The sequence below is a fragment of the Lissotriton vulgaris genome, chromosome 3_2 (assembly GCF_964263255.1).
Source record: "Lissotriton vulgaris chromosome 3_2, aLisVul1.2, whole genome shotgun sequence".
In the NCBI taxonomy this organism is placed as follows: domain Eukaryota; kingdom Metazoa; phylum Chordata; class Amphibia; order Caudata; family Salamandridae; genus Lissotriton; species Lissotriton vulgaris.
The window spans coordinates 19,182,967-19,205,928 of record NC_141690.1 but is presented as its reverse complement, the minus strand read 5'-3'; positions in this window follow the sequence as shown (position 1 = coordinate 19,205,928).

Sequence of the window (22,962 nt, the reverse complement as noted above, 5' to 3'; positions counted from 1 at the left end):
TATATTATAGATGATAATAATAATCAAAATCAAAATAATAATAAAGGTATATTTTCGGTTCCCCGCCTCTATAAATAACAGGTTACTGACACTTTTGCCTACCTCAGTGATGCCTCCTTGATATGGGTCGTGTCACAAATGATACATTTGGTTTACTTAAATTTAACAGGCTGCGAGTCACACACTTGCAGTGTTTTTTCTTCGGCAGCTCCACTCACCATAAATAACTTTAAGGGGCATATTATCAACAGCTACCGATATTTATCGCTAAATGAGCTTAGCGATATTTTTTTTTATCGAAGTGCATCGCCGGATTTTATCGCAGAGATAACGTGCTATTAGCAACGTTTATCTCAAATGCGATAAAATATCCGGCGATAGCGGCCCAATGCATGAATATCGCTGGAAGTCCAGCGATAATCAGGCATTAACGCCAAAAGGGTCTTAACCTGAATATCCATCTCCCATTGGATATACAGGTTAAAGAAGTGGTCTGAGCAGGTGTTAGTTTTTGGCGATATTCGCGCTTAGCGCAAATTTTTTTATCGCTGTGCCTACGTTGATAATAGGCGATAGTGATGTTAGCGACTGCTTTCAGTCGCTAACAGGTTGGGTACACCCACTTTGCATGTCATTAGCGATAAATATCGCTGACATGCAAAGCAAGCCCCAAACCCCTCACTATCGCCTACAAACTGTCGCTAATTGCTGTTAGCGATAGCTTGCTAATAGGGCGATGAAATTATCGCCGCTTTTTACGGGAAAAAGTCCTGCTAAAGCGGAGATAAGGCCCTTGATAATATGCCCCACATTTTTTATACATTGAAATTGAAATTTCGTTTCCAGTTACTTTTAGAAAAGTTCATTTACACCCAAAATGCCTAATGTACCTGCAGGATAAAGATACTTCTACTGCCTCCACTATTTATTTCATAACAGGGGATGAAATCATTTGACAAGTGTCCCAAATAACGGTTTTTGGATTATTCTTTTTCTCGTTATGAAGTCAGTTGGATTTTGTGTGCTTGTATTTCTTAGGCAGCGATGACACTGTTTCTTGGATAGATACCCTGGAACAAGAACTGGGTGATGTTCTGCGCAGAGCATCCCAAAGGAAGAAGATCAGGGAGGAGGGAAGAAGGAAGAAGTGTGGACCTCAGGCTGATGAAGCCATGCATCCTCGCACTGGGGATGGAGCATCGGCCCCTCCTGCCCACATCTCATTACATCCAAAATGATGCAGTCAAGGACAAGGACAGAAGTCACAGAAGAGGGATGGGATGCCTAACTTCACCTTGGGGGTGCCCAGTAGGGGGCATCTCACAGGGAAAGCCAGTAAGGGTTCCACAGCGGTATACAGCGCCAGGTTGCCTGAAGGGTGATAGTGCGCTTTACAAGTATACACACACACACACACCCACACACACACACACACACACACAGAGCTCTGGTCGGACAGGTGGTGCACAGTGCAGAGCAGCACATACGGTGCTAAACGAGAGGTGTTCAGAGAACAGGCCTTGGAGACAATCATGAGTCCTTCCCGCTGCTAGCAGTGATCACTGTTATGCCAAGTCCAAAAGCCTTATGTTCAGAACCCTGAGGAGTACAAGCCAGTGCTTGTACTCCATCAGGGTGATGGAGTAAAATACTCCATCGCCTTGAGGAAGCACCCATTCTCCGCATTTATAGATGTCCGCAGGCCCTGCGGACATTTCTGGTCATTGGCAGGATCCGATGTCATGGTGGTTTCGGAAAATTTCTTAATAGTTGATGGATGGCTCCGTCAAACTTGACAGCTGCCTGCAAAACACTTTTAACAATTTTTTTCGTTTTTGAAAACAAGACCGTAAAGCAATTTTTTTTTTTAAAAAAGCAAAAGCTAATGACCTTCACACTATATTAATTGTTACCTATGGTGTAAGGTCCTTATATTTTTTTTACTAAAGTGGATGGATGGCATTATACGGAAACTTCCAATGGCCTGTATTCCAAAAGGTAATCTGATTAGTTTGTGAGCAACAGAGCAGGAGTAAGCGCCATGGCTGACATACTTCAAGTGTGCTCGCTTGCAAATCAGGCGGAGGGATCGAGGGTTTGGCGAGAGGGTACTCTGTCACACTTGTGATGGAGTACTTTCTCTGCTAAACTCTAGGGGCCAGTTGTACCACCCATTTTTGCATGCGCAAACGGGTTAGCGACCTGTTTGCGCATGTAAAAACGAATAGAGCCATGTACAAACCCTATTTAGCGAGTCACAATTTATTTTCGAATCACTGAACAGGATTTGCGACTCGCAATTAGGAAGGGGGGTTCCAAGGGCGTCCTTTCCTAATTGCGACTCGCTACCCTATGTAAGAATGTTTTGTGACCGCAATTGCAGTTGCAAAACACTCGCAATTTACAGCCCTCTGCAAGAGGGTGGTAATGCACTTGCAAATGGGAAGGGGTACCCAGGAGACCCCTTCCACTATGCAAATGCAGGGGAAAATATTTTTTAGGGGCAGGCCGTGGTATCAGGGATCACCACCTGCCCTTAAAAAATTAAACGAAAATATTTCCTTTTTTTTTTTAATGCAACTCGTTTTCTTTTATGGAAAACGGGCTGCATTTTTTTTTTAAAAAGCCTGCTTTATTGAAAAGCAGTCCCTGACATGGAGGTCTGCTGATCCCAGCAGGCCACCATACCTGGGAGGGTCAGCCATTCCAAACGGGGTCGCAAATTGCGAGTGCCTCATATATATTGATGAGGCATGCAATTTGCGACCCCATTGGGAATTGCAAACAGTGTCTCTGACACTGTTGTACATGGCATTTAGCGACTCTCCAATTGCTACTCGCAATTGAGAACAGTTTGCGAGCCGGTAAATGCCCCGGTTGTTTATCTGGCCCTAAATCAGGGTCATAGTCTTGATGCCCCTGCGAGGGTGGACAAAGGGATATTGCTCTAGTGGGCTTGCCTATACATAAAAATAAATGACAAGTGTTTCAAGCCCCTTTCTGTATGTTATCTGTTGAGTGATGTGTGTTGTTCTGTATGGTGTGCAGCATGATCACATGGGTCTTGTCAGACAGCTAAACCTTCCTGTAGCCAGATCTAAAACCAGTGGAGCAAGCGCAGCAGCAATAGTTCAGCAAGTGTTATTGCCAGAAATGCAGGAACTTTAAACAATGGAAGTGCTTCACATGTAAGAATTTGTTGGGTACCGATCAAACTTAAAAAACAAAGAGTATGATTTCCATTTCCTTCTTAAATTGTATTCAGTGAAATAATTAGGATGTCTAAACTATCTAACTAAAGAAAATCATGGATGGCAACTAAAATCTTGACAATCTCATACAAATGTTTGAGTTAAACAATCAGTGGCAAAGCCAATAGGTCTCTCTTTTCCTACTGTGTGCCAACCTATTTGCTTTGCAAATGTTGTTTTTTTTCACAAAGGACTCCCAATCATGTGCGCACATTCACAGCAGCTATCCGAGAAAAAAAAATACAAGAATATTGCCAAAGCCAATAGGTCAGCAGCCGGTATCAAGGGAAAGGTTTAATGACATTTTCAATACATATTTAATACACATTTCTGAAACGGCAGCAGGCGATGCTATAACGACAAATTAGAAATTGCCATTATTGTATTACGATTTAGGCGCATCCATGCCTATTAATATTTAATAAAAAATGGTTCTGTTGGGGGAGGGCAGTAGTGAGCTGATCGGAGAGATGGAGGAAAGTGATGCAATTCCACGGAAATAAAAAAATATATATCCACCCAAATCAGCAGTAGACATAAAGAATTCTCCAAGGAAAATGATAGTAAAGAAACTTTACAGGTTAGAAAAAAACATGAGAATAGGGAGGAATGGCATCAGATAAGGCATGGGAAAGATTGAAAATTTTTTCGCACCAACACTGAAAATCAAGAATAAAGTTTGCTATTCTCAATGTAACTAACGCTGATCACATCTCAGCACGTAATCTTTCTTAACTGCCGTTCTCACGGTGAGGTGTAGGGGGCATGTGGGCACTATACTAGTTATGCCTGTCTAAAGTGATGCTGTCGTTGTACTGTTTTTAAATTACAGCATTCTTTGCACGAACTCTTGTGTGTTTTTTGATCAGGTGATCTGGATGGAAACCTCATCAATACCTCTATCATCTCTAGTTAGCACTACCATGGATTGACAAGACAAGCCTCAGCCCAGGCACCTATAGAAAGAGGATGAGCGGGATCTAATGCTCTCAATAAATGCATTCAGTAGTCAAGAATCATTAAAACTTGACTTTACGTCAGTTTATTTGCCCACAAAATAATTTAGATTAGAAACTACAAAATATATATTTGAGATATCTGGTGTGCCCGTTTTTTAATTCAGTGTATCTGTTCACACAAACAGCAGGATCTGTATCTGATCTTATTTTCTAGATCTAAAGTGACTCACGTCCAGGCTTCTCATATTTGTATCCATGAAAAGCGTTTTCTACATATTTGATTTTCTATAACTTCATCTCAATCCGCTGCTTTCTTTCCCCATTGTAGAGTGATAAACAACTCCCACTGTGAACGCCCCTTTACTGTCTCCCAATTGTATTGGTTGATTGTTAAATGCCTCCCTAGCTCTTCCTGTACGATGCTCTCCTTTTCTCCTCCTTCCCTTGACCACTGCTTGCATCCTTTTGCTATTGGTAACCTCTGTCTTCCTACCCCCTATGCAAATATATCCCAAAACCCATCTTCTTTGCCTCTTTTTTTGTTTTATGTGTGTTGTCCTTTCCTGCCTGGCCTCTGGGGCTCCTTCCCATCCAGGTCACAGTAGACATAAAAAGGAGTATACCACACCCTGTTTCATGCACTCTTCAGACACAAAATTGATGGACGGAATGCAGAACAAATCAAAACATTCACCCCCAGTCAAGAGATCTGGGTTAAATCCATCATTCTTTTGCTCAGCATGCCACCCCAGTTTAGACCTGGCCATATGCAAATTGGTTTTGACCCTGTTCCTCATGGGAACAGTCCAGCCGAACTGCCAAGCCGGAAACAAGCATCCTAGGACCGGTTTCGGGGTTTCACCCCTCTTCAGCCAGGGTACCTTGATTCCAGTGACACAGTGAGCCTGGGACCCACGTCTGCGCATACCCGGCGCACTTAGGGCAAGGAAGCAAAAGACACAAAATTGATGGACAGAATGCAGAACAAATCAAAACATTCACCCCCAGTCAAGAGATCTGGGTTAAATCCATCATTCTTTTGCTCACCATGCCACCCCAGTTTAGACCTAGCCATATGCAAATCAGTCTTGACCCTCTGCCTCATGGGCACAGTCCAGCCCGAATTGCCAAGCCAGGTCCTCCCTGGACCGGGAACAAGCATCCTAGGACCGGTTTCAGGGTTTCACCCCTCTTCAGCCAGGATAGCTTGATTCCAGTGGCACAATGAGCAAATCAGTCTTGACCAGGTGCCTCATGGGAACAGTCCAGCCCGAACTGCAAAGCCAGGTCCTCCCTGGACCGGAAACAAGCATCCTAGAATATCCTAAGCACTCTTAACCACCTTTCCCATTTATTGTATTCATTTGTTTTTACAAAAATCCTATTATTTTAAGAATGATAGAATGTTGCTACCATTTTCTTTGATGAATACTTTTTGGACCGTGATTCTTTTGCTTTTCAGGGACTTATATTTTTCACATATTAGGATTTCCTTAAAGTGAAGGTTCAGCATCCTCGGCCTATCAGGCTGGTGTTATCCATTTTGGATTTTCTTGAAAGTTAGGAGGTGCCAATAAAAAACCTGGCAAGTTTAAGTCATACGTGCATAGATTTGGAACATTTTAGTGCCTTGTCAGCATTTGGGCACATTTCTCAACAGTCGATGGTAATTTCAAGTAACTGGGATACAAAAAACAATATGTACTCTCAACGTTCTTCATAAAAACTGCATAATGACAAGCATACCTCCTTTCATTCTATGAATATTCTTATTCCTTGATAATGCTGGAAAGTACGTTTTCTCGCTTAGACAAATGGAACCCCTATCTGAGAAACACAATATCAATTTGTCTCAGTGGTGGCATCTCCAAACATTTGTCTGTAAACATTATGGCATTCAGGGCCAATGTCACAATAATACAATCAGATTTAAAGGTAGTTTGGCACTTATTCTCCTTTTCAAATAATGCCAAAACATGATGATTCGCCCCTGTAGTGTGCCGCAGTCTTATAAACACTATTATTACTTATTATTTGCAGTTTTTCCAAGCACTGGAAAAGCCCTAGGTTCTACCTTCCTTACAGAGAAAAACAAAAGTCAGAAATAAAGATGAAAATGATCAAATATAAATTATGTCACTTTAAAAAGGACTGAACATGTGGCGACTTTGTGGTGAAAACAATAGCTTTCACACATTGCAGCAAATATACTTTTTCTGCAAGATCACTCTAGTACTTTCACTTTTTTTTTTAACCTTTTTTTGCAGTTTTTTAAAACTCTATGTACTTTAGGGCTGCTAAACATGAGTGAAGTTCCTGTGCTTGCTCTTTAAACATGGTTTCATTGGCCTACTCCTGATTGGCATATTTAACTTGCCTATAACTCCTTAGTATATGGTTGGAGAAACACATTCAGGGCCTGTAAGCTATATGATCAATCAATCAATCAATCATAACACTTGCATAGCGCACTACTCACCCGGAAGGGTCTCAAGGCGCTTGGGGGAAGGGGTCCGCTACTGCTCGAACAGCCAGGTCTTGAGCTATCTCCTGAAGGCGAGATGGTCCTGGGTCAGCCGAAGGTGAATGGGGAGGGAGTTCCATGTCTTGGCCGCCAGGTAGGAGAAGGATCTGCCTCCGGCGGTGGCTCTTCAGATGCGTGGTACGGCGGCGAGGGCGAGGCTAGTAGACCGTAGCTGGTGGGTGGGCGTGTAGAAGGTCAGGCGGTCGTACTTGGGGCCCAGGTCGTGGAGAGACTTGTGTGCGTGGGTGAGGAGCCTGAACGTGATCCTCTTGTTGACGGGGAGCCAGTGCAGGTCCCTCAGGTGGCCGGAGATGTAGCTGCGTCGGGGGATGTCCAGGATGAGTCGGGCGGAGGCGTTCTGGATGCGTTGGAGTCTTTTCTGTAGCTTGGCTGTGGTTCCGGCGTAGAGGGTGTTTCCGTAGTCCAGTCGGCTGGTGACGAGGGCCTGGGTAACCGTCTTCCTGGTTTCGGTCGGGATCCATCGGAAGATCTTGCGAAGCATGCGTAGGGTGTGAAAGCATGATGAGGAGACGGCGTTGACTTTTCTGGTCATCGAGAGGGAGGAGTCCAGGATGAAGCCCAGGTTGCGTGCGTGGTCTGTTGGCTTGGGAGCAGTGCCCAGGGCTGGGGGCCACCAGGAGCCGTCCCAGGCAGACGGCGATGGTCCCAGGATGAGGACTTCCGTCTTGTCTGAGTTCAGTTTCAGACGGCTGTTCTTCATCCACTCGGCGACGTCTTTCATCGCTTCGTGTAGGCTGGTTCTGGCGGTGTCGGGGTCTCTGGTGAGGGAGAGGATCAGCTGGGTGTCGTCGGCGTAGGAGATGATGTTGAGGTTGTGTTGGCGTGCGATGGCAGCAAGAGGTCTCATGTAGACGTTGAAGAGGGTGGGGCTGAGTGATGATCCTTGCGGAACGCCGCAGATGACTTCGGTGGCCTCGGATCGAAACGGGGGGAGGCGGACTCTCTGTGTTCTTCCGGCTAGGAACGAGATGATCCACTCCAGTGTCTTCTCTTGGATGCCGATGTTGCTGAGGCATTGAACTAGAGTGCGGTGGCAGACAGTGTCGAACGCAGCAGGGAGGTCCAGGAGGATGAGTGCCGCTGTTTCCCCGTTGTCGAGCAGGGCTCGGATGTCGTCGGTGGCTGCGATGAGGGCAGTCTCGGTGCTGTGGTTGGCTCTGAAACCGGACTGCGAGGGGTCGAGGGATCCGTTCGTCTCGAGGAAGGCGGCAAGCTGTCTGTTGACGATCTTCTCGATGACTTTGGCAGGAAAAGGGAGGAGCGAGATGGGGCGGAAGTTTTTGAGGTCGGTGGGGTCCGCTGTTGGTTTCTTCAGTAGGGCGCTGAGCTCGGCATGCTTACAGCTCTCCGGGAAGGTGGCGGTGTTGAAGGAGGTGTTGATGACGTCCCGGAGTTGGGGTGCGATGGTGGAGTAGGCCTTGTTGATGGTGTTCATCGTGCGGGCTGTGTCTTTGGTGGACACCGTGGTCCAGGTGCGGAGGGTGGCGGTGGGGGGCGTTGGTTCGACGGTTGGGTGCGTGGATGGTGCGCCGAAACTGTTGTGGATGTCGGCAATCTTGTGGTGGAAGAACGAGGCGAGAGAGTCGCAGAGATCTTGTGAGGGAGTGATGTTGTTGTTGCCGGTGCTGGGGTTGGAGAACTCCTTGACGATGCTGAAGAGTTCCTTGCTGTCGTGGGCGTTGTTGTCCAGTCGTTCCTTCAGTGATTTCTTCTTGGTGGTGCGGATGAGCTGGTGGTGCTTGCGGGTGGCGTGTTTGAGGGCGGTCATGTTGTCAGTGGTCTGGTCGAGGAGCCATGCTTTCTCGAGGGTGCGGCATGCCACCTGTAAACTCTAGCACATATTGTACCATGTACAGAGAGGGCCTGTAAACTATGTCTTCACGCCTCCCTGTGTAACCTAACTGTAGCAACCAATAACCTGCTGTCAAACCTGTTACAATATACCTCTTTGAAAGACAAGAAACCCTACTTTTAAATATGAATAAGTCACCACTTAATACAACTTGTCGCCCATAAGGTAGGGTGCCTGATATTAAAAGTGGAACATGGGTGAAGTTTAAGTTGCCATGTTCCTCCAGTAACTAGACCAAAAAGGTTGTTTTCACTTGCAGGTGTTGACTGGTTTCTAGAAAATGTCAACATACAGATTATAAACTTTAATTCATAACTTTTGACAGGAACTGGCTAAAATAGTCATTAAGAATGTTATTCATATTTATTAGGAGTCCAATTATTTTGTGAAGTTGAATTTTTAATGAATATTTAAGAAAAGTAATTTTTAGAAACGTACCACTTCTTTAATCTAAGCTCCTGGAAGTTAATTTACATCAGCTGCTGAATAATGTCCCTGATACCAACCTCCTTTTAGTTTTATCATGGGCCATGGCCTTCCCTCCTATCACTGTCTAATAAGCCTACCAAAGGATAAGCGCTGTGTGAATTGAGTGCTCATTAAGGGTGAAGCATTCCTCTATATTGTTTCTTAGATCTCCAGTCAGGTTGCTGTCAAGAAGCCACCAGACACTCAAGGGCAATCTGGTGCTCCTTAAAAATCAGGACTGGTGAGTTGTCAAAAATTCCCTTGGGCAGGATGTCTACTGCTGTTATACACTGAGCATAAATTGAAGGGAAAAAGAAATGATCGATCCATGAGAATGAGTTATGAACTGTGGAAAAATATATATATGCCTGCCGCCTTAATGCCATCCGCCAGGTGTTACTCAGGTCCCTCAGGCCCTTTCAGAATCCTCAGACCCTTTCAGGATCCAAGCCAGCATTAATGTCTCCACCGATTATCAATTTGCCAGGGAAAGGATTTTCCACCATGGAGGTAAGGTGATTAAAGGTGTTGTCTAATAAGGTTGGTGGGACATACACTGAGAGTAGGATCCAGTCTTGTCTCTCCATCTTGTTGACCAATAACGTTGATGGGACGTACACCAACAGTAGGATCCAGACTTGTCTCTGCATCATACCCGATATCAGAACATATCGAGTTTGTCTAGCACCACTCAGTCCACTGTCACAGAGAAGAATCTACGGAGGAGAATTGCCACCCCCTAGAACTAGAGGTGAATCCAGCATAGAACACTCAGTTAAAGCCATTTATTCTCACAAAAGCATATTATTTTTAAAAAGGTGTGTCTCCAGTAGGAACAGGACTTGAGGTATGTGTCGTTTAGCAAAGTGCACGACCGCCTCCCTTTAAATATGGTTGTTTAGACCATTTACATTCAAGGATAAGAGCTTGTAACCCTCCCGATCTATCCTGCTACTTAAGTCTACCATCTAATATGTGATGTCAGCAGGTCTGAATATTGGGATATCTATGATACTGTGTCAAGTAACCAACTTCGAAACCTGGACTCATTCTACCGAACTCACCTCATGGCATAATTCACATATTGAAGCATCTGTCACTGAGTCCCATTCAGATAAATGTTAAAGAACAGAAGAGAAAACAACACCAGAGAGAAATACATTTTTCTCAATAGATCAAACTCTTGTGTGGAGAAGCAGATAGACCCCATACTTTAGTCTGTCTGTGTTCAAATGTGACTAAACATTTCTTTATATTCGGTCCCATTCTTGTTTGCTGGGAAGGCACAGCGCTGTCATTGGCTGTATCTCCACTCAGCGAGAGATAGCGGTGTTGCTCTGTACTTCTCCATGTTGGGTCATCTGACCAGTGTCTCTATCTCCTTGTCTGGCTTCCAATCCTTTGTTCCCTCTTTCCTTCAGGGAGAAGCTGTCTTGTGGGACCTGTTCATTTTCAGTGTAGGTTGTTCCTTGGTTCATTCTCAGACACTCTCAGGAGCATCAAAGAAGTATATTTTATATTTGTAGATTACTTTAAACCTGGCTGGGAACAGGGGCATATACTTGACTTCCAGGAACAAACGCATTGTTGCTGGACTTTTAGTTTATAGTTCAGGAAGACTTTCCCTTTTTGTTGCACCATATTGGAGGTCGTGCATGGTTTGGGTTGCCTTCAAGGTCTCATCCCTGTCTGCAAAGTTGAATATTTCTGCAAACAAGGATTTTAGTGGAGTCCCTTGGGTATTACACCTCGGGACCCAGGAGCTCAGTCAACTATGAAGAAGGGTGAGAGGTCTTCTTTTTGTAAGCATGCCTTCAGCCAAATCTTGATGAGCTATGTTTTAGATGGACCCTCCATTCAGCAACTCTAGCACAAGATCTCTGGCATCAGCATCACAGTTCCGGAGGATAATAAATGTAGGCAATTCATCTTTTCCACAAGGCCTCCCCTGTTTTTTTTGCCTTTCACTGAATCCTATAAGCTTGCTGGTTTTAGGACTCTATGCATTTTACCCCTGCTAACTAGTAGTAACGTAAGTGTGCTCCCCCTTTAGACATGGTTGAATTGGTGTATTCCTAATTGGTAAATTCAACTCATATATAAGCCCCTAGAAAAGGGCACAAAACGGACCTGGAGCCTGTAAGATAAATGTCACTAGTGGACTACTGATAATATTGTGCCTTCCATTACAGCGGCAAATCAAACATGGCTTTGGGGCTACCATTGAAGCTGTTACAGGGCAAATAGTGAAATTTGACCTGTAAAATATTCCTTTTTGACAAAATCTCCCTTTTAATAATAATAAGCCAGCCCTATTTAGAACTCTCTGCCCACAGGACAGGGGTCATGGTTTATAAAACTGAAACATTTAGAATGTTAATGTTAACATGTTCTCACAATGACTTGCACCCAAAATCTATTTTTCACAGTGGCAGTCCCAGGTACCCTATGTAAAAAGCCAGAGTACAGATTAAAAAATCTAATATGGTATCTTAGAAAAAGAACTAGCTAGAAAGCAATTAAAAATGTTATTAACTATTTTTAATTCCTATTAAAAATCCAATTCAATGATAAAGTCAGATTTTCAAAAATATTAAGGAACAGTAACTTTTAGAAAGTTACGTTCTCCAGGCCTGAAGTTTCTGGAGGCTAAATTAGCATTTGCTCTCCCACTTCTGCCAGACAGTAATTAGCATTTGAAGAGACCTGGAGACAACTTCCAGATCAGAGATTAATGACTTGGGTGAGGGAATGTGCTTTTGTTCCCTATACAGAATGACCAGTGAGTTAGGCGCAGAATCTCGATTAATCTGAAAGAGCCCCCCCTCGTACAGACAAATGTTAGCTGGCACCTGGGCAGAGCTCTTCCTTTGCCTCCCCAGTCAGACAGGCCCTAATTAAATAGGGTCTCTTTTTTACATCACAGAGCCAAATCCTCCTGGGGTGTCAAATGCTGCTGGTCAGGTATGCTGGGGGTTTACCTATAACACTGGAGAAGCACTTGAAAGTCAGGGAAACTGGATGCCCAAACTATTGTTGTGCATCCTCTGTCCGGTTGTTGCAAAACCCAGTTTTTTTTCTACCAGTCATCTGTCTATAGGTTTATTGGGGATTGTGGGCCTGATTCACAGAACTAACTTAAGACAAAATCCTAAACTTACTACCATTTTGGTATTCACAGAAGGCCCTTACTCATTTTGGTATTCACAGAAGGCACTTACTCATTTTGGTATTCACAGAAGTTAGGAGTCCTAACTTTAGGACTCCTAAATGCCTTCTGTGAATACCGAAAGTCTTAAAGTTGGGATTTTTCCCAGTTTAGGAGTCCTAAAGTTAGGTGTCCTAACTTTACTACTCCTAAACTGAGAAAAATCCTAACTTTAAGACTTTCGGCATTCACAGAAGGCATTTAGGAGTCCTAAAGTTAGGAGTCCTAACTTTACTACTCCTAAACTGAGAAAAATCCTAACTTTAAGACTTTCGGTATTCACAGAAGGCATTTAGGAGTCCTAAAGTTAGGACTCCTAACTTCTGTGAATACCGAAATGAGTAAGTTCTGTGAATACCAAAATGAAAGTAAGTTTAGGATTTTGTCTTAAGTTAGTTCTGTGAATCAGGCCCACAGTGACTGCCCCACACCTGTTCAGTCTCAACATGCCTCCCGTGAGGGGATTTAGAAGTGGTCTTCTGTGGTGTATTGGAACTTAAAGGACTAAAGTCAGAAGGTAAAATCTTTGAGGAAGAGAAACCAGGTTGATGTAGCTGAACCTGCACTCCTTTGGGGTTAGCTTCAAATTATTCCTTTGTCCCGGTCTACTGCGACCATTAACTATCATTGGAACTTGTACTTTTTTGCCACTATTCCTAATTAAGAATTTAAAAACTCATATCTTTGGTGTTCCTTATTGAATTTTTATGTAATTTTGATGTCACTTTGTTTTATACAAGTTACTCTATTTTTCAAATTGAGGTTGGAATGTTTATTGCTTTGCATTTTGATTTTAATACTGTTTAGAAAAAGCAAATATAATGTGCAAATTGCCTCAAAGTTGAGATTGTCTGCTCTGTGCCATAGGTACCAGGGGGTTGAGCAGAGGTTCATTTTGTAACTTGAGGGTTCATCCTGACATGGGTTGAGCTTATTATTTGAGGTAGGCAGTCACCCACCCCAATTTATAATCCAGTTTTTTATGGTATGTCTTGGCAACCCCAAATGCTCTGGGGCCAGTGATAATCTCTCCTCGCCTATTCCAATCTGAGACACCCCAAGCTGGATGCCTGCAAGACCATTTGGGCCAAAGTCACAAATGACCTCCAATTCCACCACTCCTGGCAGAACTCAGCTCAGCTGGATACCCAGGCTTAGGCCCCTCTCTCACACTTTTCCAGGTCCTGGAATTTCTCTGGGGTGTGCTGTGCTACCATCTGATCAGCCGGGCGCGTCACCCAGCATCCCCCAAGTCACCCAGCAGCCCCCAAGTCAACTGGGGCCACACCTCTCCTCTCCGGACTTCTTTCCTTCTAGCCACGCATTTCAGGCCTACCTATTCTAGACCACTTCTGACCTTTGCCCCCACTGTTTCCTTCAGTCCTCCTGTGGTTCATTAGTAATTGGGGCCCAGTGGGGATGCAGAGGCGTGGGGCCTCCACCGCCACAAACTGGGAGGACGGAATCTGTCGGGCATCACATCCCACTCCTAAGCTATGCAGGTTGCTTTCCATCCCCCGTGGACCAAGAGAAGAGGGCTGTGTTCCCCCAGACTCTGTGTTGGGGCTTCCTGGTCTTCCAAAACAGGGCACTTCATCTCTCCATGTTGACTGCATGGGTCAGTAGCACCCAGCACTCAAGAGAAGGGAGCCACTGCAGCTGCAGTCTCCATCAGTTTGGGATGAGCTCAGGTTACTATAGTGGCTTTAGGGTTCACCCTGACACATTAGTGTTATTAGTTTTTGAGGTGGGCGACTGCCCACCCTAAATAATAATGCACTTTCTTACATTGGTGGCAGGGGTGGGATCCAGGACTTGCATTTTGCAGTACCACTTATTGATTTCAATTGAAATTAAATTCCTTTTCCAAATTGACCTACAAAATGTACTTTTGGGATTTTTATTTGGCTTTTGGTTTTTATTGGGTCATTTTTGATTTATCCTAAAGTCATTCTTGCACTCAAATTTTGCACCTGAAGTCATTGGGGAACATGGAGGTAGAGCTGGATATCATGGAGAGTTTTGACATGGAAAAGCTGAGGAGCATGTGCAAATAGAGAGGGCTGATGTTCAGCAGAGAATCCAAGATGCAGGATTTCCACATTGCCCTCAGAGCCTGTGAAGAGGTCCATCAGCTCGGAGGGGAATGAGGATGGAGTTGAGGAGGAGAATAAAGATGAAGTTGAAGCTCCAGTGCATAAGGGGACTCTCCTGTGCTGTACAGAGCAGAAAGAATGTGGCCTCTTGTAGTTTTCTCCCATTAGAACAGGAGGATAGGAAGGCTGGAAGAGCCTTAAAATTGAAGCTGGCTACCCTTGCAGTTGAGGGGAAAATGTTCGCCTTGGCTGATGAGGAGAAACGGCAGCAGCCCCCCTTGACCTCAGAAGAGAAGAAGGCCCTGAAAGGCCAATGAGAGGAGCCAGTGCACAAAGGGATTGAGGTCCCTGAGGACTTCAAAGTCCAGTGATGATGGTCGCAGTGATTCAGAAATGCCTAGGAGAGATAAACTTAGGGTCCAAATCACAAAAGACCTTGTTCCTAGTTATGTGGTTGGGGACGACACTGGTAAGTAGTTTGCAGCTTATAAGTTGGTCTTGCATATGCAAAGTGTCCCAAAGGAGGACTAGCAGTAGCTTATGAAATAACATGCCATTTATTGGGAGGGATAACTTATTGGTCATAAATGTGGCTGTTCAGGTCATGTATGCCCCCAAGAAATAGGCGCTAACATGTGAACTTGGTCTAACTCCAGAGAAGTATCACCTGAGGTTCAGGGTTATGCAGAAACAATCACACTGCACCATCAAAACCACCACCTTCCCAGACGACTGGAAACACACCAAGATCAAACCCCCGCTGAAGAAATCATCCCGCGACCCGAAAGACCTCAAGTACTTCAGACCCATCTCCCTGCTCCCCTTCCCAGCCTTGGTCATTGAGAAGGCCCTCATCTCCCAAATCTTTGAGTTCATTGAAGTCAACCACGTCCTGGATTCCAGCGAGTCAGACTTCCTCCATTCCTCTCGGTACCCACAGAGACCAGCTGTGGAATGCCTCATGGCTTCTGCTTGAGCACCACGTTTCTTAACATCAACATGGCCCACTCGCAGCCATCATCAGGAGCCATGGACTCAACATCAATTCCTACGCCGATGACACCGAGCTGATTCTCTCCCTCACCAATGAGCCCACCATCACCAGAAACAACTTTCACAACAGGAGGAAGGCAGTCACACCTGGATGAGAGACGGCTGCCTCAAGCTCGGACAAGACAGAAGTCCTCATTCCGCAGCCCAACACCTCCGCTTGGGAAAACTCCTGATGGCCCACCGAGCTAGAAACCCCTCCACACCCACGGAGCATGTGTGAAGTCTTGGCATCATACTGGATATTACTCACACCATGAACCACCAGATCAACGCTGTCACCTGTTCATGCTTCCACACTGCGCCTGCTTCCCAAGAGCTTTAGATGGTTCCCCACTGAGGCCAGGAAAAGGGCCACCCACGCACTCATCAGCAGCAGACTGTACTACGGCAATGTGTTCAATGCAGGTGCCTCCCAGAAACTCTTCAGGAAACTTCAGAACGTACAGAAAGCTCCATCCAGACTGGTCCTCAACATCTCCCACTGCAACCACCTCTCCAAACACCTACGGGAACTCCACTGGCTCCCAGTCAACCAAAGAGTCACATTCAAGCTCCTCACACATGCCTACAAATACCAACTGGCCCTCACCACCAAATTTTGGATCCACAAGACCAGGACCGGAGGAAGATCCTCCTACTACCTCACCATCATGCCTCTCCACCTCAGGCTATCCCCGTCCCTGACATAAATCAGAAAGGATCTCAAGACCTGGCTCCATAAACCACAAGGCCCAGTCGGACCTGCAACTCCGCCCCGTGCCTTGAGACCGTCATGGGTGAGTAGCCATGCTTGACAAGTACTGATTGATTAATTGACACCCATCTTGGGAGGATTTTGTTGACTTGTCAATTAATCAATCAATCAATTAATCATTTTTAGAGTGCACTATATACCCAGCTAGGGTCTCAAGGCGCTGGTAGGGGGAATGCTACTGATCAAACAGCCAGGTCTTGAGAAGCCTCCTGAAGATCAGCGGGTCTAGGGTCTGTCGTAGGCTCAGTGGGAGGGTGTTCTAAGTCTTGGCGGTGAGGTGGGAGAAGGATCTCCCACCGGTGGTTGTTCTTCGGATGCGCTGGACGGTGGCTAGTGCAAGGTCGGCGGAGCGGAGCTGGCAGATGGAGATGAGGAAGGAGAGTCGTCTATTGAGGTAGGCTGGGGCAGTCTTGTGGAGGGCCTTCTGTGCATGGATGAGGAGCTTGAAGGATATCCTCTTGTTTACGGGGAGCCAGTGCAGGTTTCTCAGGTGTGGGGTGATGTGACTGTGGCGTGGTACGTCGAGGATCAGTCGGGCCGAGGCGTTTTGGATGCATTGCAATCGTTTGATGAGCTTGGTTGGGGCTCCTGCGTAGAGGGGGTTTCCGTAGTCGAGTCTGCTGCTGACGGGGGCCTGGGTGCGTGTTCTTCTGGTATCCGTCAGGATCCACCTGTAGATCTTGCGGAGCATGCGGAGGGTGTTGAAGCACGAGGAGGAGACGGCGTTGACTTGCTTGCTCATGGAGAGCGTTGAGTCTAGGATTATTCCCAGGTTACGTGGGTGTCGGGGTTTCCCCCAGTGCCGTTGGCCACCAGGAGTCGTCTCAGGCTGAAGGGGTGGAGCCGAGGATGAGGACCTCCGTTTTGCCTGTGTTCAGCTTCATTCGGCTGGTCTTCATCCAGTCGGCGACGGCCTTCATTCCTTCGTGGAAGTTGGCTTTGGCTGTGATGGAGTCCTTGGTGAGGGAGAGAATCAGTTGAGTGTCGTCGGCATGGTAGATTATGTTGAGGTCGTGCTGTCGGGCGACGTGTGCAAGCAGGGCCATGTAAATGTTGAACAGTGTCAGGCTGAGGGAGGATCCCTGGGGAACGCCGCAGATGATCTCGGAGGCTTCGGATCGGAATGAGGAGAGGCAGACGCTCTGGGTTCTGCCAGAGAGGAAGGAGGTGGTCCATTCCAGAGTCTTGTCTCTGATCCCTACAGCGTGGGGGCAGAAGGTGTCAAAGGCGACGGAGCGGTCCAAGAGGATGAGGGCTGCGGTCTCATCATTGTGCAGCAGGGTCCTGAGGTTGTCGGTGGCAGCAATGAGAGCGGTCTCAGTGCTCTGGTTGCTGCGGAACCCTAACTGGGAAGGGTCCAGGATTTTGTTTTCTTCAATGTATCCGGCTAGCTGGCTGTTGACGATCTTCTTGATGACCTTGGCCGGGAACGGGAGCAGAGAGATGGGCCGGAAGTTCTTGAGGTCTTTTAGGTCTGCCTTGGGTTTTTTGAGTAGGACGTTGATCTCAGCGTGTTTCCAGCTCTCTGGGAAGGTCGCGGTCTTGAGGGAGAGATTGATGACGATGCGCAGGTGGGGTGCGATGGAGCTGCTGGCTTTGTTGAAGATGTGGTGCGGGAATGGGTCTGACGGAGAGCCGGAGTGGATCGTGCTCATGGTCTTGATGGTGTCATCGGTGCTCATGCTGGCCCAGGCTAGCAGGGGGTCGTGGTCGATGTTGTGCGGAGAGTCTATTGTGTTGCTGTCTGGTGGTGCTTTCTGGGTTTTGAATTTGTTGTGGATGTCTGCTATTTTGCAGAGGAAGAAAGAGGCGAGGGAGTCGCACAGGGCTTGAGGTGGGGGGATGTCGTTGGTGTTGGAGCTGGGATTGGAGAGTTCCTTCACGATGTTGAAGAGCTCCTTGCTGTTGTGCGCATTGTTGTCGAAGTGGTCTTTGATGGAAGTCCTCTTGGCAGTCCTAATGAGGTGATGGTGGTTCCGGATGGCGTCCTTGTGGGCTGCGTGGCTCTCCGGAGTTTGTTCACTGTGCCATTTCCACTCTTGTTTCCGGCAGGCTCGCTTGGAGGTGAGAAGGTCCGGGGTGAACCAGCTGGCCCCTTTGCTGGTGTCTATGTGGGTGGGTTTCTTCAGTGGGGCCAGGGTGTTGGCGCAGTCGTCGATCCAGCATCTGAGGCGGTGGGCAACGTCGTCGGTGTTGGAGGGTTCGGTGGGTGGGCTGAGAGCAAGGTTTGCGTGTAGTTGGTCTTCGGTGATTTTGCTCCAGCAGCGGCGGGGGATCTGTTTGGAGCTGTGTTGTGTGTTGGGTTTCTGGAAGGAGAAGTAGATGCAGCGGTGGTCGGTCCAGAGGAGTTCGGTGGTGTGGCTGAAGGAGATGTGGGGGCTTGAGGATAAGACGAGGTCGAGCGTGTGGCCGGCGGAGTGGGTGGGCGTTGTGACGAGTTGACTCAGTCCGAGGTTGGCGAGGTTATTGATCAGGGTTGTGGAGTTGCTGTTGTTGTTGTTCTTAAACGATCTTTTAATTACCTCAGCACCTTGCACTTTGCACTAGCGGCGGATAGCTGTTGAAATTGATAACAAATTTTAAACTGTATTCACCTGTGTTGCCATTTGCACTTTGCAGGGGCTGCTAAGGGTCACATTGCATCTGTCAATCGTCTGTGCTCGATAATCCAGCCTGCCCGCCCCGGTCCGACTCAGTAGCCAATACCGTAGTGCGGAGGGCGGGGCAGGCAAGAGCCAGACACCCACAGGAAGTCGAGCAGTTAGCGTTCTAGCTGCTCACTTCTGAGGGCTATTTAGGCGGCGAGGAGGCACTAATCATTGCGGTAAGGGACGACGGTGGCAGCTTCTCCTGACCCCGCTTGGCGCCTACAAGCTATTTAGAGCGGATGCTCTGATGAATTACTGCTGAACTGTCACTGATTTTATAAACGCACATCTTTTAAAATTGATTAATAATTTTAAGAAACGATCTTTTAATTACCTCAGCACCTTGCACTTTGCACTAGCGGCGGATAGCTGTTGAAATTGATAACAAATTTTAAACTGTATTCACCTGTGTTGCCATTTGCACTCTGCCGGGGCTGCTAAGGGTCACATTGCATCTGTCAATCGTCTGTGCTCGATAATCCAGCCTGCCCGCCCCGGTCCTACTCGGTAGCCAATACCGTAGTGCGGAGGGCGGGCCAGGCAAGAGCCAGACACCCACAGGAAGTCGAGCAGTTAGCGTTCTAGCTGCTCACTTCTGAGGGATATTTAGCCCCTCGTCGGATCTAGCGCGCAGCGGTTGCGCGCAGCGGGGCGCCTTAGTCGGCGCTGAAGACAAGCCAAAGACCTGCCCGTCTGCGCCCGTCCGCGCCAGGACGGCGCCAGGTGCCAGGGGCTATGCCCAACAAAAACACCTTACAGAGAACCATCAGGTATTCCGCCTCAGATCTATTGGCCTTGAAACCAGTCCATCCTTCATATTGCATTAATGAGAACTGGCCATTTCCATAAGGCCCTTTCTCTTGCAACATATGTCACTTTCAAGCCAATACTCAACCTCATCCAGACCTCAAGATCCCAGAGGCAAGCAAACATAAAAACAGATTACAATGCATATTGCTAAATGTACGGTCAATGCCCAAACACCAACTTCAGATATGGGACTTACTCCACACATATCAGCCAGATCTCTGTTTTCTGACGGAAACGTGGCTCAAACCCCATACAACCCCCACCATTACGATAGCGATTCCCTCAGGATACAAGTTTTTAAATATGGACCGACCTATTAAGACAGGAGGCGTATTAGCCATCATATATAAGGAACATCTGAAAGTCACTATTCTAGAGAAAAAATGTAGTCCTACTCTAGAAATTATAACTTTCAGAATGAATCTCTCCACCAAAATAGCCAAGAAAGGTGCACTTATATACCGCCCACCGTGACCATGTGTAGAGTTTTCCCTTTCCCTCATGGAATTACTAGCCCCTTACCTCAGAGCCAAAGAAGACTTTGTCCTCCTAGGCGACTTTAATATACATGCAGACAACCCGGAACTCACGGAAACAAAAGCTCTGCTTGCAGACATGTCTACGATAGGGCTTCAACTCCATAATTCCGATCCCACCCATGAAGGGGGACACCTTCTAGATTTACTCTTCTCAAACTGCCCCACCTTGCCCTGTAAAGCCACCTCTCAGTTGGACTGGACAGACCATTATCTGTTAGAATTTGACCTTCCTATAACAAATAAACGGCCATCCAACAAAACTCTTCCTCCTATATGGCGGCGTCAGTGGCATAAAGTCACTACAGAAGGACTACAGAAGATCTGGAAAAAACCCAAATCCCTTGAAACAGATAAGGTAGAAGATACGCTCATTAAATTCAATGACTCTCTTATGGAGGCAATAGATAAGCTAGCCCCGCTAAAACTTCACAAACAATTCCCCACTCACAAAAAGGAGAAATGGTACACAGACATATTAAGAACTGAGAAGCAGGGGTGTAGAAGAGTAGAAAAAAAATGGAGGAGGTCGTACCTCATAGAGGATAGGAAAGCCTATTTAGAAGCCCAATCGAAATACTATAAAAACATCAGAAAGGCTCGCAAAAACAGTCTGGCCCAACAACTGTCAGAGGCAGGTAACTCCTCGAAGGAATTATATAAGATACTTGAATCCTTTGTAAAACCTACAGCTTGTGTAAGCTCGGATGACTTCTCACTGCCACTCTGTAATGAGATATCCCTGTTTTTCGAGATTAAAATCAACACCATATATGATAAAATCCTGAAAGCCACTAGTACCAACTGTGGCAACCCTGTCCCCACTGCATCGCAACAGAAAACATTATCTTTACTCTCTTTTCCCCCAGTGTCCAACACCGATCTCCCCCTCCTAACTAACCATATAAAATCTGGTTCCCCTAATGACCTCATACCTGCGAAAATGATGGCCCCTCTAAACTCCTTCCTAGGCCCATTTATACAAACCATCATAAATCAATCCCTTAGCGAAGGACAGGTACCATCTGAGTGGAAACAAGCAGTAGTCAATCCCATTCGGATAAATACCACACTACCCTGGTCTGACCTATCAAACCTCAGACCCATCTCCCTCCTACCCTACCTCAGTAAACTCACAGAGAAGCATGTTAACACCCACCTGTCGAAATACATCGAGGCAGCGGAGGGCCTGGACCCATCCCAATCTGGTTTTAGGCCCAATCACAGCACTGAATCAGCCCTCCTCTCCGTGACCGACAACATCAGGATGTCACTGGACAGGGGGGGATCAGTGATTTTAGTGCTGTTAGATTTATCCGCTGCCTTCGACACGGTATCACATGAACTTCTTCTCGAAAGACTGAGTGATGCGCGGGTAGGAGGAACAGCTCTATCATGGCTGCAAAGCTTTCTTTCTGGCCGAACTCAAGGTGTCAGATTGGGCTCTCATTCCTCACCATCAAGAGTGCTAACTAAGGGAGTGCCACAGGGCTCGTGCCTTAGCCCCACGCTTTTTAACATTTATGTGGCCCCCTTAGCAAATCTGATAAGATCCTTCGGATTCACTCCGGTGTCATACGCTGATGACACCCAGGTCTTGTTTCCTTTCCAAACTCTCACACCAGCAATTCAGTCATCATTTGCTAACGGGATGAGAGCAGTAGCACATTGGATGGCTCAAAATTTTCTTCAATGCAATGTGTCCAAAACCGAGGTCATGCTGTTTGGAGGGGCGACTCTTCTATGGTCCCCAGAATGGTGGCCCCTGGAGCTAAGCTAGGCCCTGTTCCCAACCCTAAACCAATAGCAAAAAACCTTGGCGTCAAGCTAGACCAGGCGCTCCTGCTCAAGGAGCACACCACACAAGTGGCAGGTGCTTGCCTCCATGTGGTGGGGCTTTTGTGACGCGTCTTTCCATTTCTGCCAGATAATCATAGAAAAACTCTTATCCAAACCCTTATAATAAGCAGAATGGACTACTGCAACGGACTATATTTATCGGCAAATGAAGAACAGCTAGATAAACTTCAGGTTGTCCAAAATACGTCAGCTAGACTGGCCCTCAATGCCCCTCCCAGAACGCCTTCCCGCCCTTTACTTCGCCAACTTCACTGGCTACCTGTAAAGCAGCGCATCAAATTTAAAATCTGTAACATGATACACAGATGCTTGTTTGGTACTAGCCCCAAATATCTAAAAGAAAAATTTATACCATACACCCCTGGACGTCCACTACGTTCTAGCAACCCTCTACTGCTACAGGTCCCAAAGATAAGAAGAGCCAGACAGGGAGGCCGAGCCCTGTCTTACAAAGGACCCATCCTCTGGAACTCCCTACCCACCGAACTGAAACAGATCAGGAATCTAGAACCATTTAGGAAAAAACTGAAAACTTACCTCTTTACCTTGCCATAAATTCTTTTTAATCTCCCCCCTTCAGCTTCAATTCATACAGTAAACTGCCTAAATGCAAGCAACAGCGCAGAGATATCCCTTCGGGAATTGACTCAGGCGCTTTACAAGCAAATAAAATAAATAAATAAAATAAGGTGAAAGTTCAGGTCTCCGAGGAGGAGATAGTTGGTGGAGGTCAGGGCGTGCGTGCTGATGAAGTCGCAAGTCAGCGATGGAGTCGCTGAACTGGGGTTGGGGTCTGGGTGGTCTGTAGACTAGGGTGCCTCTGAGGGTGGATTTGGGGTCAGTGTGAATCTGGAAATGCATGTGTTTGGCGGTGCTGAAAGTGTTGACTACCCAGCTCAGAACCTAGGCGCTAATGTGGTCA